Source organism: Arvicanthis niloticus, unplaced genomic scaffold, assembly GCF_011762505.2.
Source record: "Arvicanthis niloticus isolate mArvNil1 unplaced genomic scaffold, mArvNil1.pat.X pat_scaffold_216_arrow_ctg1, whole genome shotgun sequence".
In the NCBI taxonomy this organism is placed as follows: Eukaryota; Metazoa; Chordata; class Mammalia; order Rodentia; family Muridae; genus Arvicanthis; species Arvicanthis niloticus.
The window spans coordinates 1-19,415 of record NW_023045887.1 but is presented as its reverse complement, the minus strand read 5'-3'; the positions used below and the strand labels follow the sequence as shown (position 1 = coordinate 19,415).

Sequence of the window (19,415 nt, the reverse complement as noted above, 5' to 3'; positions counted from 1 at the left end):
AGGCTGTTTAACTAGCTGCCATTTGCCCTCAGGCTGGAGGACAATAAAGTCTTGGCTCCCAGCAGATCTGTTTAAGAATAGTTCTTTGGGATGATTCCTATCTTTGTTGTTCTCAATCTAGTCCACTAGCAAACACCAAACATAATCTTCAGCTGCAGACAAGTTCACTCAGCAGATACCATATGAATCAGCAATTGCAGTTCAATCCAGAAGAAACCTTGAGGCTTGCCAACCACCTGAGCTTGAGGCAGCAACAAGAAATCACAGGAACCTCATGAGAAGTTCTTTGGCCAGTTTGTCTCTATGAAGTCACCACAGTGAAGCTCAGCAATCCAATGTAAGGTGAACCAATACATGCGTGTCATCAGCAAAGAATAGTGAGGCAGAGCAAAGTGAACCAATGCCTGAGCTCCCACTGATAGTGAGGTAATATTTAAATTACTCCTAAACATCACTTGTCCTTTTAGCTGTATGCTATAGCACAACTTCCTTTCACATGTGTCTGCTTCAGGTAAACATTCTTTACCTGTGGTCCCTGTTGGGGCCTAGACTGGCCCATTTGGGCGGTCCTAAAATGTTGAGGCCCTCTCCACTCCGTACTTGGCGGCCACTGTTTTCCGGTCCAAGCTGCCGCTCCTGTCCTCGGGTCAGGGTTCAGCAAGAGAGAGAGTGAGGAAGGACTCGAAGAATGGAGACCAGACAGAGTGTGTTTCAATCCTGTTTATTCTTCAGTCTCTCTTCCTAGTCCAAGTTCCAAGTCTTGAGTTTCTAGTTCCTAGTTCCTAGTTGCAACTCCTCATTGTACTCTTCCAAGTGTCTAATGTCGACTCCTACTCCTAGTGTCTGAATCTCTGTTACTCCAAATTGTTCTCTAAGTTGTACTCTCTAAAGTGTCTGATTCTCTCTCTCTTCTGTCTGCCTCTCGCCTTTATATGTCTCACTTCTAAGCACGACTTCAGGTCACACCTTTAATCATGCCCTTAGGTCTTGTCTCTAAATCTGATCTCTAGGTCACACTCTTAAGTCACACACCTTTAATCTCACACACCTTTAATCTCACACACCTTTACTCTCACACACCCAAGGAAAGTCCTGGGTATCCAAAGCAAGATGTTACAAAGCAGAGTGTGCTCAGCTGTTGTAGGCTATTGTAATACAAGTCTCATGTCAGGGTATATGGCTCAAGATGGCTGCAAAGCTGATAGCCGCTTTCTGCTAAAAGTCAGCCCCCAACATGTCCCCAGCAAAACATTGTTTGACATAGCTGACTTTCCAAAGAAACCAGAATTTTCCACTTCACTTCTGCTGCTAAGATCTGAGCTCTTTCCTCAGCCTGCTTCCCCACTGCAATGGGCTGAGCCCTCTGAAGCCTTGAAGTAAAATTAACAAAAAAACAAAAACAAACAAAAAGCTTGCTCTGTTATAGGGAGTTGGAAGTGAGTAATATGAGCAGCTCAATGGTTAAAATTCTATTTTCATCAACATGGGACTCAATTATGAAATGAGAGTGAATTGGTCTTAAACAGAAGCTGGTAACTTTTAAAGTTTCTGGGGCCAGAAGTCCAAGCTCAGGGCAGCATCAGATTTGTATTCTGTGGAGAGCACTTCAGACTTCATGGTTGGGTTCTGGTGAGGGCACTTCAGACTGCATGGTTGTGTTCTGGTGAGATTGCTTCAGGTTTCATGGTTGTGTTCTGGTGAGATTGCTTCAGGTTTCATGGTTGGGTTCTGGTGAGAGCACTTCAGACTGCATGGTTGTGTTCTGGTGAGGGCACTTCAGAGTGCATGGTTGTGTTCTGGTGAGATTGCTTCAGGTTTCATGGTGGGTTCTGGTGAGAGCACTTCAGACTGCATGGTTGTGTTCTGGTGAGGGCACTTCAGAGTGCATGGTTGTGTTCTGGTGAGATTGCTTCAGGTTTCATGGTTGGGTTCTGGTGAGAGCACTTCAGACTGCATGGTTGTGTTCTGGTGAGGGCACTTACAGAGTGCATGGTTGTGTTCTGGTGAGATTGCTTCAGGTTTCATGGTTGGGTTCTGGTGAGAGCACTTCAGAGTGCATGGTTGTGTTCTGGTGAGGGCACTTCAGAGTGCATGGTTGTGTTCTGGTGAGATTGCTTCAGGTTTCATGGTTGGGTTCTGGTGAGAGCACTTCAGAGTGCATGGTTGGGTTCTGGTGAGAGTGTTCTAGGCTGCAGGCAGCCACCTTGTTGCTGTGTGCTCCTGGCTTTTCCTTAGCTAAGGATTCCTACTCTTCTTAATGCTGATTAGATTTTTTTTGTTGTTTGGTTCAGTTTTGGTTCATTTTTTTGTTTTCTGGGGTTTTTTTGTTTGTTTTACAAACAGATTGACACAGCTCAGGATTGCCTCAGACTTGCTAATGCTGGCCTTGAACTCTTGATCCTGTTGCTTCCATTTCCCAAGTGCTAAGATTAACCACCTTGCCTGGTGCTAACTGAATCTTGAGAGTCCCACTCTTATGACATTATCTAAATCTAAATCAAGTTGCCTTCCAAGAAATCTCACAAATAAGTATTATCATTTTGGGAGGCTCAGTTCCAAGGAGTCACAATTAACCAGTCGTTTTCAAGTATTTGCTACTCACTACTTTACCAGTGAGATTTAATATCCTCAATGTCGTATGTATTAGGAATAGTTTCTCCAGATACTTATATTCTTATATTCTTTGCCGATTTATCTATTACAATGTTTAGTTTTTTTTTTTTTTTTTTTTTTTTTTGTTTTTTTTTTTTTTTTTTTTTTTTTAATGTGGGAGAGCACACTATGCTGCAAGAAGGCCAATACTTTTGTTACATATGGGGTAAAGCACTACAGCTTGATTCTATTTTGAAAAATATTGCTTTTAGATTTTTAATAATTCTCTGTGTGTGGTGTATGTACATGCTTGTACAGGTATATGCACATATATGTGCAGATGTGCATACACATGTGTGGAGAGATCAGAGGACAATGTTGGCTATCATCCTCTATTGGCAGCAGTAGTTCTCCTTAGGATGGATGCCCTCACCAGCCATGGGTAGTTGGCTGGATTTACAGTGCTCAGCAATGAATTCCCTCCTACTGAGCAAGTCTGAAGTTCAATCTCACAGCTGTTGGTTATCCCCAAGAGGCAAGTGACTTTAATGCACCTTTGGGTATATGTTTTCGTTCTGTCCATTGTTGTAGTTCCTACACTTTACAGCTGGATATGGTCATTTATGACTTCTCTCCCTTGATAGGTCACACAGCACCTTCATGTACTATGAGAGCTCTTCCTTAGGGAGGAGGCTTTCAGGTCAGTCCCATTTCATTTTCTCCAAATCCTGTGTCTGAAATGCAGGTGTCATCAGCATTAGGGTCTCCAATTCTGGGAGGAGCCAAGGGCAGGAACAGTAGCCTGTGTGTTTTGAGAAACTTTTGGGTTCCCCTGACCAAAATCTCAAAGATAAATTTCCCATGTGTAGTGGTTTGAATATGTTTGGTCCAGGGGGTAGCACTATTTGAAGGTATAGCCAAGGAGTAGGTGTGTCACTGTGGGTGTGGGCTTTTAAGACCCTCATCTTAGCTGCCTGGCAGCTAATCTTTTTCTGTTGGCCTTTGGATGAAGGTGTAGATCTCTCAGCTCCTATTGCACCATGCCTGTCTGGACACTGCCATGCTCCTGCCTTGATGATAATGGGACTGAACCTCTTGAACCTGTAAGCCAGCACCAATTAAATGTTGTTTTTAAGAGTTGCCTTGGTCATGATGTCTGTTCACAGTAGCAGAACCTGAACTAAGACACCATGCCTGATCCTAAAGCTTTTATTAAATAGTCTCTAGGGGGAAATCTTTATTACCTCAAGTGCTATAAGTTCATTTAAAACACACACCACACACCACACACACACACACACACACACAACACACACATTTTTAAGTAAACATACAATAGCATATTTCCGTAAGGCATTTCAAGCATCGTTATTTCTCCCTCCCCTCCCTCTCCATTGTATTGCCCTTCCTGCCATCTCCATTTTCCAGTGTCCTTCTATGCCCTTTTCTAGTTGTGTGTCTGGGTATAACAACAATAATTTGAGAAAGAATGGGAAGGGGATACAGCAGGAGTAGGAGAGGGGTGAGAAAGGCGAAGAAATGATATAAATACAACGTTCATGTATGAAACTCTCAGAAAAGTAACATTTAAATAAAAACATAAAGCTGGGCAGTGGTGGCACACATTTAATCCAAGCCCTCGGGAAGCAGAGGCAGGTGGATTTCTGAGCTCGAGGCCAGCCTGGTCTACAGAGTGAGTTCCAGGACAGCCAGGGCTACACAGAGAAACCCTGTCTCAAACAAAACAAAACAAAACAAAACAAAACAAAACAAAACAAAACAGCATAAGTAATTAATAACTTCTACATCTAACAAGTTTTTACCACATACAGTATCCTAGCATAAATAACTAACATCAGCTGTGCAGTAGTGGCTTACACCTTTGAGTTCCAGCACTAGAGAAGCAGAGGCAGGCAGATCTTTGAGTTTGAGGACAGACCTGGTTTACAAAGAGACTTGCAGAACAGGCAGGGCTGTTATACAGAGAAACCCTGTCTCAAACAAACAAAACCAATCAGCCCACAGACATATATTGAGCGTTTTCTATGTATCATACACAACATATATCATCTCATTTAATTTTCACAAACCTATTACTATTGTATAAGTTAAGAAATTGAGATTTGCCAGGCTATGGTGGCACAATCTTTTTTTTTTCTTTTTCTTTTTTATTTATTATTTTTTTATTGGATATGTTATTTACATTCAGATGCCATCCCCTTTCCCCATTTCCCCTCCCTAGAAAACGCCTATCCCATACCCCCTTCTCCTTTTTGCTTTTATATAATTTTTTTTAATGTTAACCAATAGCTTTATAAATTTGGTAATGCTCAATATCAATCAGAAGTGTAACCTAATAACCAACCTAGATATATCAACTATCTTTGACTGGCGGAGACATGTGAACATCTGTTTCCATGTCTGGCCCCCCTCTCTCTTTCTCTCTCATCACCTAACTCCTCCTCTTCTTCTCCTCCTCCTCTCCTTACTCCTCCTCTCCGTACACCTCCTCTCTTTACTCCTCCCACCTTAGCTCCTCCTACATATCACTGTTCCTGTTAAAATAAAACTTTTCTCTCAAAATACAGTTAGAGCATAACTATACCAATTTATGTCAGTAAGGTGCAAGATAGACCTAATACCTAGTCCATCATTTTGTTGACTAAGCAGAACCTCTGTCATCTCTCCTAGATAAAAGACTTAGTTCTGAACCTGGCTTTTTTTTCTTGGCTTTAGAATGAATGTCAGCTGAAAACCATCCTCTCAAATCTTTTCTCTCAAAGTAAATAGCAAGGATTGGCTATGAGACTATAAGTTTTCAACCCCATCAAAAATCCAGAATGACAGCCGGGCGGTGGTGGCACACACCTTTAATCCCAGCACTTGGGAGGCAGAGGCAGGCAGATTTCTGAGTTGAGGCCAGCCTGGTCTACAGAGTGAGTTCCAGGACAGCCAGAACTACACAGAGAAACCCTGTCTCGAAAAACAAAAACAAAAAAAACAAAAAAAAATCCAGAATGACTGAGTTAACTGAAATTATGGGAAGCACAAAGCATAGCTTCTAAAACATAGCCAACTTATAGAGACCGCTGAATACCTGGACAGTCCCTATACTACAGAACATTGGAGCATCTGATCTTCAGCCTTCTAGCCCAGGATCATCTGACAGACCTAGTGATGCAGAATTATTAAGAGCTGCCGGGCGGTGGTGGTGCATGCCTTAATCCCAGCAGTTGGGAGGCAGAGACAGGCGGATTACTGAGTTCGAGGCCAGCCTGGTCTACAGAGTGAGTTCCAGGACAGCCAGGGCTATACATAGAACCCTGTCTTGAAAAACAAAACAAAACAAACAAACAAACAAAAGAATTATTAAGGGCTGATTACTCTGTCTTGGCAGATATAATCAGTCAACTATTCTGCAAGTGTGTCCTTTTCTGGACAGTGATTTGTCTGTAGATGGAAAGAGACAATTCTTGCCTAGTGGCTGACTCACCACAATTGGAATAACTCCAAAGATGCTCAATTTCTTCTTAGAATCCAAGACAGGAAGCTGTCAGGAGCAGACAGGTCTCTAATCAAAATGAACATTAATACAGAAATGTTTGTAACGTCAATTCTGTGGATTTCTGATGTTTTGAAAACCCATGCCTTACTATCCATGTAAGGCAATCTGGACTGTTGTCTGTTCACTCCTCTCAGCTATTTCTAAATAAAATTTAGAAAACACTCTAACAATAAACTCAAAGCCATGAATTTGATGTAGGTCCTTAACTCACAGGCTAACCATCTCTAATCAGTTAAAAAAGTTAAAGAAGGATTGGGTCTAAGCCTTGTATTCCTAAAGGTGTTATATAGGCACAATGCCTATGAGAGTATCAATATTCATCTCACTTTTATATTAATAAGAAGCTCGTACCAATGATAACCTTAAATTTGAAATCAAAGTAAATTTTGTACCATTTAAGAAATTATAACTTCATCTTAATAACAATTATACATATTTCTACCAGTAGGTTATGGCTATGCAATAAATCCTAGCTAATACTCCCTGTTCCAATAAAACCACTACTTTTCCCTAGAAAGACAGCCCAATATTAACCACCTCAGTCCCCAATCCCAGGGAATAAAAGCACCGACTCTTCATTAACTTCTTCAAGCTGATTATGGGTGTTGAGATATTAGAACAGGGGTTGGGGGAAGAGTAAATTGATAAGCCTCTGACACTGTATTTTCACTGCATCCCAGGACATCAGAGGTTCGAGCAGGTCTGCTCAGCTTGCCTGATGAATAGATACACCAAGGCTATGTATTCTGCAATATACAATTCTCAAACAAATTTTAGTATCAAGATAATTGTTTGTTTGAATTCTGGAATCTAGTCATCTGGCGGCCTGCCTCTGTCATGTCTAATCCATATAATTCTGGAAGTTTCTATGAGGGTGTGCTCCCACCTCCTCCCTTGTAGCCTCCCTGCTCTCAAATTTCCAACATCAGGAATCCAAACTTTCAGGCACCTAGGCCCTTCACTTCCACTGATGCCTAACCTCTTACCCCATTCTCCCCTTCCAATTACTATGAAGGTATGCTCCCACCATCCTCTCATTCCCACCTCCCTGCTCTTACAATTCCCCAACACTAGGGAATCCAACTTTCAGGTACCAAGGCTGTCCACTTCCACTGATGCCTGGCAAGGCCACCCTCGACTACCTATACAGGTGGAGCCATGAGTTTCCTCCCCCCCCCACCCCACCTTTGTGTTCTCAGGCTGGAGATTTTAGAATGGCTACTCCAGCTTGTTTCTTAGGACCATTTGCTTGAAATTGTTTTCCAGCCTTTTACTCTAAGGTAGAGTCTGTCTTTGCACTGAGGTGGGTTTCCTGTATGCAGCAAAATGCTGGGTCATGTTTATGTATCCAGTCCATTAGCCTATGTCTTTTAATTGGGGAACTGAGTCCATTGATGTTAAGAAATATTAAGGAACAGTGATTGTTGTCTCCTGTTATTTTTGTTATTAGAGGTGAAGTTATCTTTGTGCGGCTATCTTTTTTTGGATTTGTTGGAAGAGGGTTAATTTCCTGCTCTTTCTAGGGTATAATTTCCCTCCTTGTATTGGAGCTTTCTTGCTCTTATCCTTTGTAATGCTGGGTTTTGTGGAAAGATATTGTGTAAATTTGGTTTTGTTATGGAATATCTTGATTTCTCCATCTATGGTAATTGAGAGTTTTGCTGGGTATAGTAGCCTGGGCTGGCATTTGTGTTCTCTTAGGGTCTGTATATCATCTGTCTAGCATCTTCTAGCTTTTATAGTATCTGATGAGAAGTCTGGTGTAATTCTGATAGGTCTGCCTTTATATATTACTTGGCCTTTCTTCCTTACTGCATTTAATATTCTTTCTTTGTTTTGTGCATTTGTGTTTTGATTATTATGTGATGGGGGTATTTCTTTTCTGGTCTAGTCTATTTGGAAGTCTGTGGGCTTCTTGTATGTTTATGGGCATTTCGTTCTTTAGTTAGGGAAATTTTTTTGTATAATTTTGTTGAAGATATTTATTGGCTCTTGAAGTTGGGAATCTTCACTCTTGTCTATACCTATTATCCTAACGTTTGGTTTTTTCATTGTGTCCTGGATTTCCTGGATTTTTTGTGTTAAGAACTTTTTGCATTTTGCGTTTTCTTTGAGAGTTGTGTCAATATTTTCTATGGTATCTTCTGCACCTGAGATTCTCTCTTCTATCTCTTGTATTCTGCTGGTGATGTTTGCATCTATGACTCCTGATCTTTTTCTTGGTTTTCTATTTCCAGAGTAGTCTCCCTTTAAGATTTCTTTATTGTTTCTACTTCCATTTTTATGTCCTGGATGGTTTTTTCAATTTCTTCACCTGTTTAGTTGTATTCTCTTGTAATTCTTTAAGGGATTTTTATGTTTCCTTTTTAAGGGCTTCTACCTGTTTACCTGTGTTCTCCTCAAAGTCTTTGAGGGTGTTATTTATGTTCTTCTTAAAGTCCTCTATGATCATCATTAGAAGTGATTTTAAATCTGAATCTTGCTTTCCTGGTGATATGGGGACTTGTTGCGGCCCGCTCTGCCCCATACTTGGGGGCCCAAGTGTTGTGGCCTGAGCTACCTCACGTTTGGGAGCCAAAATGTCATGGGCCGCTCTGTCAGTGTTTGAACCTGCACTGCCAAAAGCCTTGGGGGCTAAATTGTTAGAGCCCACACTGCCCCAAGCTGCTCTGGTCCACGGGTTGGGTTCAGCAAGAGAGAGTGAGGGTGGATGTGAGGAATGGAGACCAACAGAGTGTGATTCAATCCCATTTATTCTTCAGTCTCTCTTTTCTCTCCAAGTCCCAAGTCTTGAGTTCCTAGTTCCTAGTTCCTAGTTCCTAGTCCCTAGTGCCTCCAAGTGTCTCAAGTGCCTATTCTCTAATTCCAAGTTCTTCCTCCAAGTGTCAATTGCCTAATACCTAATAAATTTCTTCTGTCTGCCTCTCACCTTTTATATGTCTCTCTTCTAAGCCACGCCTTTAAGTCACGCCTTTAAGTCATACCCTTAGGTCTTGTCTCTAAATCTTATTTCTGAGTCCACACTTTTAAGTCTCACACACCCAAGAAAAATCCTGGGTATCTAAAACAGATGTTATCAGAGTGTGCTCAGCTTTGTAGGCTATTGTAATCAAGTGGGTTGTCAGGGTATATGGCTCAAGATGGCTGCAAGGATGATAGCTGCCTTCTGTTGGCTTCCCACAGGGACTTCAGGACTTTCTAGTGTGGAGAACTAGGTTCTAATGATGCCAAGTACCCTGGTTTGCTGATGTTTTTGCTCTTGCCTTTTGCCATCTGGATCTTCTTAGTGCTACCTGCCCTCACTGTCTCTGACTGGAGCCTGTCTTACCTATTACCTTGGTGGTTTCATAACTGTGTGGTGTGGGTGTTACTACTGGGGTTAGAGCTGGGGTCCAGGATCTGCTCAGTACCCAGCCACAGACTGGAAAAAAAACAGTGCTCCAGGCCAGGAGTGAATTTCTGGGTCCCAGTCACTCCCTGTTTGGGGCGGGTGTTGCTGACTCATTACCTAAGATACTGCCTGGGTTAGAGCTCCTGGGAGGCCCACTTCCTCTGGGTTCTGTGAGATTGGGGGCAGAGCTGCTGCCAGGGATATGCTCAGTGATCAGGCTCAGACCAGAAGGAACCAGTGCTTCTGGCCAGGAGTAAGTTCCTGAGTCCTAGTGGGTCCCAGTTATCCCTGTTTGGGGTAGTGTTGCTGACTCCTTACTTAAGGTACTGCCTGGGTTGAGCTCCTGGGAGGCCTGCTTCCTCTGGGTTCTGTGAGATTGGGGACAGAACCTCCACCAGGGTTCTGCTACATGTTTGGGTCTAGACTGGAAGCCATAATTATTTTATAATTGATCTTACTGTATGTTGTTTGTTATTATAAAAGAAAGACCTTTTCTATTTAGACAAAAAGGGGAAATTGTTGAGGTTTGGTCTTTAGCTATGTATTGTAATGTTAAGTACAAAGTCTGATTGCTCCCAGGACAAGGAGATCATCATGTATGCTATGTGAACTTGCTTCTTAATTTAAAACTAATGATCAAATAAAAATGTAGACAACCTACATCTAGGCAGAAGAGAGAAAGGTGAGATGTTGGTTCTTGGGCTTCGGGGTCTAGGGAGGACCACATGAGAGGGGGAGAAAGAATGTGGAGAGAGAAGACACCACGGGGTAAGGGATTGTAAGAATGGTTCATGAAGGTTGGCCAGTCAGAGTCAGAGCATCCCAGGCAGAACTTACCATGTCATTTCTCAGGGCTATTGGAAGGGAAGTAGACAAAATAGTCATATATAATATTTTGTGTCTTTTATCTGGGACTGAATGGTCAAAGGTGGGGTAGAAATGACTGAGTGAGATGAAATATTTACTACAACAGATCCCCTGGAGCTGAAGTTACAGGAAGTAGTGAACTGCCCCAGGTGGATTCTAGGGACCAAACTTAGGTCCTCTGTAGGATTTGAAAAGCTTTTGACAGAGTCATTTCTACATTTCCCCTGTTGAGGGATTTAAATGAGAGAATAATTAATATATAATGAAATTTAATTTTATTTAAATTTTAATTAGATTTACATTAGTTATTAATATTTAAATGAAAGAAATATCCAATGTCTGGCACCAGCAGTCAGTGGTAGTCAGCTCATAGTTCCTCTGCCAAAGCAGTTTTGTTCTCCTCTCCCTTCCCTGTCCCTGATGGGCTGGGGCACGGTGCTTAATGAAAGGAAGGGCAAACCCAATCTGTATTCTCTGCCATGCCACGTGGTATAGAAGCTGAAATCTCTGCCCCAGTAAGCCTCATACAGGAACACCCTGAGATGACTAACAACCACATTACTTAGATGCCCCACGCTGAGAGTGTCACAGATCATCTTTCTTACAAGTGGCTGTCAGCACCAGGTTGTTGCTGCAGGCCCAAAGACTCTCTTGTGAGATTTCTGAGGAGAGCCAGTGAAGGTCTATCATCTGCTGGCTCTGCTCTTCTCTGAGTCTTCACTCAGAAGAGCCATGGGAACCTTGAAGGACACCTGCTGCCAGGAGTAGGCTTCCTCATGTTAGCTGTCTACTATTCCTTGCTAACATCTTTGGCCCTGCTCCGGAAACAGAAGGTGCTCAAGCACCCCTTGCTCCCGAAGAAGCTGCTAGGACACAGGCTGTTTTGGAAGGTATCCTATGAAGCACTGACAAAGGTGTTGTCCTCTCTATTTGTATCATTGATGAATACTTCTACCCCCCAGGAGTCAACCGTCTGAAGATGATAGACTGGGAGGACCCTCGGCGAGTGTTTATTTTCAAGGACAACTGGGAGCATGTAACCATGTTTGGGTTCTTTTTGCTCAGTGGCATAGTGGACATTGTGAGCCAGGCACATCTGACACGTTGGAGTGTGAAGCTGGAGCGTGCAGCTGAAGCCCTGGCTTTCTATGTGATGGTACTGCTGATGATAACCCATATTGAGAACAAAAGCGCCTTGGAAATCCGAGTGCATCTTCTGTTAGTCTTGCCTGCCTTCTTGCTTGCTCTGGTGCTCACTGTGGAGATCTGGATCCCTGACAATGCCCCACTCTGGGTCCTCAAGAGCTGGATGGCACTGGTGTTAAGCACTTGGATGATGCAGATCTGTGAGATGTATATACCTTTCACTGGACAGCCCTGGAGGGCAGACAGCCCTGTGGACCTGGCATTTCTAACCATCTTCTTCTGCTGGCACCTGGCCTTAGGGCTGGCCTTGTTCTTTACCATCTATGGCCTCTGCAGTCTCTGGCACTGTCACTATTCTTCCTGGACAAAGCCTCTTGAGATGAGGTACCAGCGGTGCTCTATGGGATCCAGTGGTGAAGAACTAGAAAAGCTCACTGCAGAACCTGTGCCACAGAATGGAGGTGTGTAGGCACAGAAACTGTCTTGAGTGTGCATGCACAGCCTGGAGCCCACAGCATAGCTTTTCCACCCTGGATCCAGCTTGCTTATCCCCAAATATACCTGTAGCTCTGAGGAAAACTTCTTAGTTATCACGGTTCCATCCAGGTCAGTCCCTCACCTCTTTTCTTATCTGTAGGGTTTCTGGTCATTCATCTGGAAAGAACAAAATGGTGCTTTTCTGTAATAGCTTTTGGTAAAATTTCTTAGTAAAAATAAAGGAAGGGAAAAAGAAAGGAACTTAAACTGAGTACGTCTACTTCTGACTTCTGGGAAAGTAGGGAGGAAGAAGGGAGGCAGTTTACCAAGGGTTGAAGTCAAGAGAGCAAAGATTCCTGAGTGGAATTCTTGAAGATGGTTGTAATAAGGTGATTACAATGTAATTTTAGGGATGGTGACTTGCTCAGTGTGTAGAGGCACCAGCCACAAGCCTGAGGACACGAGGCCTATCCCTGGGAAACACAGTGTCAAAGGAAAGACTTGACTTTGACAATTTTGTGGCAAACATACACTAAAAATAACATGATATCAATAATATGTTTAAGCAAGTTTAAAGTGTGTGTGTATATTCCACAGGTAGAGTGTCGGCTTAGTGTTCCCGAGAACCTGGGTTCACTAGTCCAGCAAAATAAAAAAAGCAAGCCAATAATTTGTACTGCCTTGTTTTTGCTGTGACTCAAAACAACTTGTTCCAGCTCCTTCAGAAAATCTATTGCATGTATTGTATCTTTTGTGACTGCTTCTGGGAGAAAGCAAAGAAATGCTTGGATCTCACCTGAGGAGAATGGGCTGGGGGAAGAGTCCCATGAAGTGGAGATGGATATAAATGATCTTCATGGATGTCTTCAAATGAGATGCAGACACCAAACATCTGGAAGTTTACAGACATGGCAGTATGGAAGGAGGTGGAGAAAGGAAAGCTGGGAGAAGCAGACACATGAAACCACTGTGTTTACCTTCCCATACAGCCAGGAATGCTCTCCTCCAATCAGGGAAAGCTTCTAGAAGCACAAAGGTTTGCAGACAGCAGACAGTGCAGCTATTTTAAAATGCCATAGGCATCCAAAATGAAGCAGTGATAAGCAGAGCCTGGACCATGGTCTCTGGAGACCATCAGAGGGGGAGCCAGGGCTCTAGCAGTCTACATTGGCTAGGAGTGAATCTTATAAAGGGGCCTATCATTCTGAAACACGATCCAGGCCTCTGGCCCCACACCCCAAGCCTTCTCTTCCCAGTGGGGCATGAACCAACTCAACAGAAACTTTTTCTACCAAAAAGTCCCAGAGCCAGAACCGGCTTCTCCCTATGACTAAGAAACTTAAGCTTTGGGTCTCCTTGTGTTATACTCTGCTCATGTCCTGGTGGCAGTGTTCATATTTATCACTGATAATTTATATGTCACAGAACATTCACAAAAGTGAGGATTTAAATTCTTTTCTCTAAAGATTGTTCTCAAAGTTGCATTAGCTTTCTAGTTGGAAGAACCTGGCTCTGCCTCACTCCCCAGGCTTAGCAGAGCTGTGCTGTCAGTCTGAGTCACACAAATCCAACTATCTGAGTTGACAGCACATTCTCTGTAAGAGGGAAGTGTTAAAACATGTCCTCACACCACCTGAGAGCAAAAGCGTAGGATGTGAACTGTATCTCACACAAGATGAGAGGCACTTGCGAAATTCAGTTCCTTGGTCAACACGTATACATGGGGGACTTTGGCAGTAGTTCAGGAGTGATGTACTTGCATAGCATGTCAGGAGGCCTTGGCTCCATTCCTTGCACCACACAAACAAACAAACATGAGTGTCAGCAGATCCTAAGTGTGATTTACAAAAGGGAATTAGAGTTTGTGGGTAGTTGCTTGGAAAACGCAGAGAGGGATCCTCCATGCTGGAAGTTAGGCATGGCTGCTGTGGCTCCACAGTTTCTTATGGCGTGGCCCCAATGACAGGAGAAAGTCCATGGGCTTTTACTGGCTTTAATGTCATGGCAGATGGTGGATGGATCTGGATGCAACCCCCCAAAACCCAGAGCACACCCAAGTTAAATAGGGAGGGAGAGAGGGAGCATGGGCTGGGTAGGAATGCTTAGTTGGCTCCACCCTCTGGCTTTGAGGTACCTCGTTAGTATGTAAATCTCCTTAGGGCCCGAGGCCATAGACCTCTATGTGGGGGTGGTTGTCGGAGGGCTGAAGCTAAATGAAAAGAACCAGTGCCTGGGAGCAGAGCTGAACTCCTGCCATCCAATAAGGTTCTGAGGTTCTAAGCTTGTGCTTGACCAAGCACCCAGCTGCTTTTCACAGCCCACCACCCCACAAGAGTTAACAGATGTGTCTCAAACAGGAGGCAGAAATACTTTACCTAGGCTGACTACTTATCTCCCTGTGCTTAGTGTGGGGTTTGTCTGCACATCTGGACCCTGAGGATTGCATTGGTTACTGTTTTCTGAAGAGAACAGGATATTTAGATGGAAATATAGATAGATAGACAGACAGACAGATAGACAGACAGACAGACAGACAGACAGATAGACAGACAGACAGACAGACAGATAGACAGACAGATGAGATAGAAAAGCATAGCTGTAGCCGCCTGTGGCCACAAGTCAACTGGATTCACCTGAAAGGGGGCCTGGGAATGAAAGGGGATGGAGGGCAAGAAGAGATGAAGCCAAGACAAAGTTCTCTGATCAAGGCTCATAGCTTTAATGTTCAGCTCTCAATTTAAAGGGGAAGACCCAACCCACAACCCTCCTGGTTTCAGATGGTGGGATAATCCATAGTCCACTCCAGGTCACGGCCAGAGATGTCTTCAGGCAAGCCCAGGGGCAGTTCTGCTTCTGTGTTCTGGGCAGCAAGGTGGGTAACTCCACTTAGATCCTATCACTTGGTCTTGTTGTGGTTAACAGGGTCTCTCAGGCCTGCTCATGGTGGGGGGAAGGGTACAGTTCCCCCGTTTTGGTTAACTTAAAAAGAAAAGTTAGAGAGAGGTGAGGCAGGAATATGGTCGTCGTGATATCTGGCTACTTCCTGCTGACATTGGGGGCGAAGTGTCTCTAGGGGGAACCTAGAAGAATGGGTATGGGGGATGTTTGTCCAGTCTTAGTAGAGTTGGCTGTGTCCTTGCTGTCCAGGGTTTATGGAACCCATCTGAAGATAGGTCAGGAGGAACAGGTCCAGTAGAAGCAGCTGTGTGGGGTACACGATTTCATCCCATCTGGGGTACCAAGTAGCCGGGCTTGTTGGGAGAGATCTTTGTGTGAAGGCAACCTATCTGCTTGAGACACAAGGTTCAAAAGTTAACAGCAACATGATTATCCAAGCCATATAGGGAATAAGGTTGAAAGTGGAAATGTTTTAGTATCTAATCCAACTGCTGGTTGACAAGGATCAGATACAAGGTCTATGACTACTCAAGCTGGTAGATTTCAACAAAAGCTGTCTGTTTACAATAGTTTATAGCCCTCTGTTTCAGTGTTTTTCCATGGAGACCCGACTTTGAGCAGGCAAATAAATCAGGCTTATTGTTGATTTTAGGCCCCCAGTGTACAGTCAGGGCTGTCCGTGACATCTCATCTCTTCTCCAAGTATGGAAGGACCGTGGTGATTCTAATCTTTTCAAGGAGGGGATAGAGGCCTGACCCCCAGTAATTAAAGGGGACCTTGTAATGGCTCCAGTCCTCTGTCGTTGTCCAGTAAGGCATGAGGGCCATACCTGTCCCGATGTCTTTTTCCAGGAGAGGGGATACTTTGACATCAACCCCTATGCAGTCAGGCTTGTCCCTCAGGGAACCCAGAAACATATTTTTAACTTTTATTTATATTCCCTTGCAGTGCTTTGCCTCGAAGCCTATGCAAGAATTCAGATCGCCAGATAGAGGGGGTTCTGGGTGGCCCCTCTCTTCTTGGTCTAGGGGCGGAAGTGCCCTCTTTTAGGTTGGGTGGAGATGCGACTTGGGAATACCCTGGATAGAGTAACAACCTTATCTAGAGTCTCGTGTTCCTCCACGGCTAACATATGATAATGTATCTGACTAGATTTGTTATCAGATTCTTCATTATCAGAATCATAATTATTAGGCTCAAGATCTGTGTCCACTTGACAGACCAATCTTTCAGGCAGCCATTGGGCTCCATTTTCTTTTTCTGAAAAAATACAGACCGAGCCACGACCCCAAATTAAGACAGGGTCAGGACCATTCCAAGAATTAGTTAGGGGGTCTCTCCATTAGACCCTGGAAGTGACTGGATGCCAATGTCGATTTGCTGCAGACTGACCTTTAACATCAGTTTGCAGAAAATTTAAACAAATAACACAAAAGCACATCTTGCTTTTGGTGACCTTAGAGGGTATAATCTCCCCCCCCCCTTTAGTTTAAAAAGCCAACCTTTTAGAGTTTTTGTAAAATCATGGAAGAAGCACCAATAGCTGTTTTTCTCACACTCAGAGAGATATTAAAGTTTCATAATCTCTCTTACACAATTTTTTGTCCTTGAGGATAATAAGGAATCCTGGTAGTAAAGTTGTCAAAAAACATCTCAAATGTTTGACTGTAGTCAAATAACTGCAATAGCCAGTTCCATTACCTATCTTAGTCTGGTATGGAACACCAAGCACAGGAAAATAATATAGGCAATAACTGATATTTTTAGTTGCTTCTTCTTGTTAAAGTAGTTACGACTAGAAAGCCTAAAAAGTGTCAACTCACATGTACATATTTTAATTTTTTAATAAAAAATGAGTAACATCTATTTTCCAAGATTGATTACATGTAAGTCCTCAAGGTTTAACATCATTATGAAAAAATTGAGAATACTGAAAACAAGTTTTTGCAATTTAACTTGCACACTTTTTAGAAATGTCAATTATTATATCAAGCTATTACTATTTTGATGCTGTAAGAATAAGATAGTATGGCTAATTATTTGTGAGGCCTATAATCTACCTAGTATACAAATCTGCTCTGGCATTGTCCTGGGGTTCAGGCAATCCAATGAGCTTTTAAATGTTTTATAAAGTTAAGGAACAGTACATGTTTTTTAAAAAATTAAGCTGTATTTTTATAAATAACTATAAAATTTGAGAATTAGCAATATCTAAAAAAGGAACAATTTTAAGCAATTATAAATCATGAACCATATACTGGCTATAAGTATATAAATTGAAAGCTTGTTTTCTAGTATTTTAAACAGTGGCTACAACACATAATTTAATTATTTGTGCTCAAGTAGGGAAACTCAAGAAAATAAACATATGATCTAATTACATATACTGCCTTCTCAATATATGAGGCATCTGTAAATACAGTAAATACAGCAAACATCTTTTCTATGAACTGCATGCGTAGTAAATTTCAGGAAATATAAAAGCATGCATAGAGAAAAACCGTAACAACTTATCTTTGGATGGTGATCATCAAATTTGCTTAAAATGTTTGCCATATAATAGGCCAAATATCATTATTTTTCAATAACCAATCTTTTTTAGCTGAGTGAGAGTATCAGATGAATGCCAAGCTGAAGGCGATCTTCTAATAATTGTTACATAACTTAAGATTAGGTCTCTTGCTAGTAATAGACTGAATCCATATATATTAGAAGAACCAAAGCAATCCTGTCTTCTCTCATTATTAACAAACTTGGAAGGGAGTGGATGCAAAGAAACAAAAACAAGTTGAACAATTCTTTTTCCAGCAGGTAGTTACAATGACATGGGGGAAGCAGCCATTATTTAAATTTCTCCAGCATAATCATTACAACTTTTGGCCCTGAAGACTGTTGGAATGTCTTTGGGCCTGAGGTTGACCCTTCCAAGGAACAAACTAGGCAATAAACAAATTCCAGAAAAAACCCTTCAAGGGGCTGGTCAGGATGACAGAGGCAAAAAGAGTATTTGTCACACAAGCTTTTGCTGCACCCATTGTATATCAACTTAATTCAAATGTAAATGTTTTTAATCATGGCCTATATCCTGAGGCCTGGCCCAGAGATTATCTTTCCTGCACCAAGGACGAATGTGTCATGTGACTGGATTATTTGTTTGTGCCTCTGTTTTTGGGACAGTCATTTTAAAAATGACTTGAATCTCCACATTTAAAACATCTTTTATCTTTACGGTTCTTGCAAGCATTGCTTGTACAGTGGTCCCTTGTAAGGCAGACAGACCCTGATGGTAAGAGGGCCCAATTTTAGCGCAAAGACGAATGTATCCATGTAAGTCTGCCTTTGCTTTGTGCAACAGGCTGCATTAGCATTCTCATAAGCCAAATGAGTAACAAAAGGAATTCCTGTTTGAGGATCTCCAAAAATTCTACCAGCTGCTTTCAGCAGCCTGTCTACGAATTTCTGGAATGGTTCCTCAGAACCCTGTTTAATACTGAATAAATTTCCACTAAGATCCCCTTTAGTAGGTAATTGATTTCAAGCACAGCAGGCAGCCATTGCAATCTATGTATACACTCTTGCAGGCAGTTTAACCTGATTAGCATTACCTTCATATTAACCTTCTCTTAGAAGCATGTTAAGATCCCAATCTGCATTGCCTGCCTGGGCATTCATCATGGTGGTTTTCTTACTGTATCACGACATTTTGAGTTCCAAAGCAAATAATCTCCTACTGACAAAGTAGCCTTACATATAGTTTTTCCAATATTTGGGCATTAAATTTGCTTCTACCACAGTATCCAATAAAGCTTGTGTGAAGGAGTCAGTAGACCCATATTGTGCCACAGTTTTGTTTTTAACTCCTTTATTTAACTCTACCTGCTCTAGCCTTTCTTCTATAAACATAAGTGAGTCAAAAAATCTCAAGCTCACGATTGAACTGCCTGTCAGCTGCAGCCAAAGGAATGTTGGCAGTTAACCACATTTTTAAGTTTCCTTTGCAATATTAGCATATAACCATAATTTTTGGAAACAAAACCAATTTTAATGATGTAAGCAATCTATTTTCCCTAAAAATCAACACCAAGTGGATTACTTTTATGTTACAAAGTTTGGCTGCCAGTTCTTATATATGAATGCATGATAGTGCAGCCTTAATATCTCATTAAATAGACATTACTTTTAAATCTTTTATACATTTGGTTTTTGAATGACTAACCCTGTGTTACCAGTTTTTAAGCAAACCTTTTGTTACCCAAGTTGTAAATTTTTAATCAAACCCAATAACTTTAGGCCAATGATTTATAACCAAGACATGTAGAACATATTATACCTTAAAACCAATTACAAACAAAAATGAAGTGACAACACATCTTATATATTTAAACCAAACAAAATTTCCTCGATTTTTCTAGCCATAATTCCAAAATAAAAGCACCTTGTCACAGAGATTTTTCCATGACAAACAACTCTTAACTCTT

General features: G+C 42.0%; 1 pseudogene; it reads left to right on the top strand.

The window, feature by feature from the left end:
• Positions 1 to 10,332: 10,332 nt before the first annotated feature.
• On the top strand, positions 10,333 to 12,686 carry LOC117701716 (transmembrane epididymal protein 1-like; annotated as a pseudogene).
• The last annotated feature ends 6,729 nt before the right edge of the window (positions 12,687 to 19,415 follow it).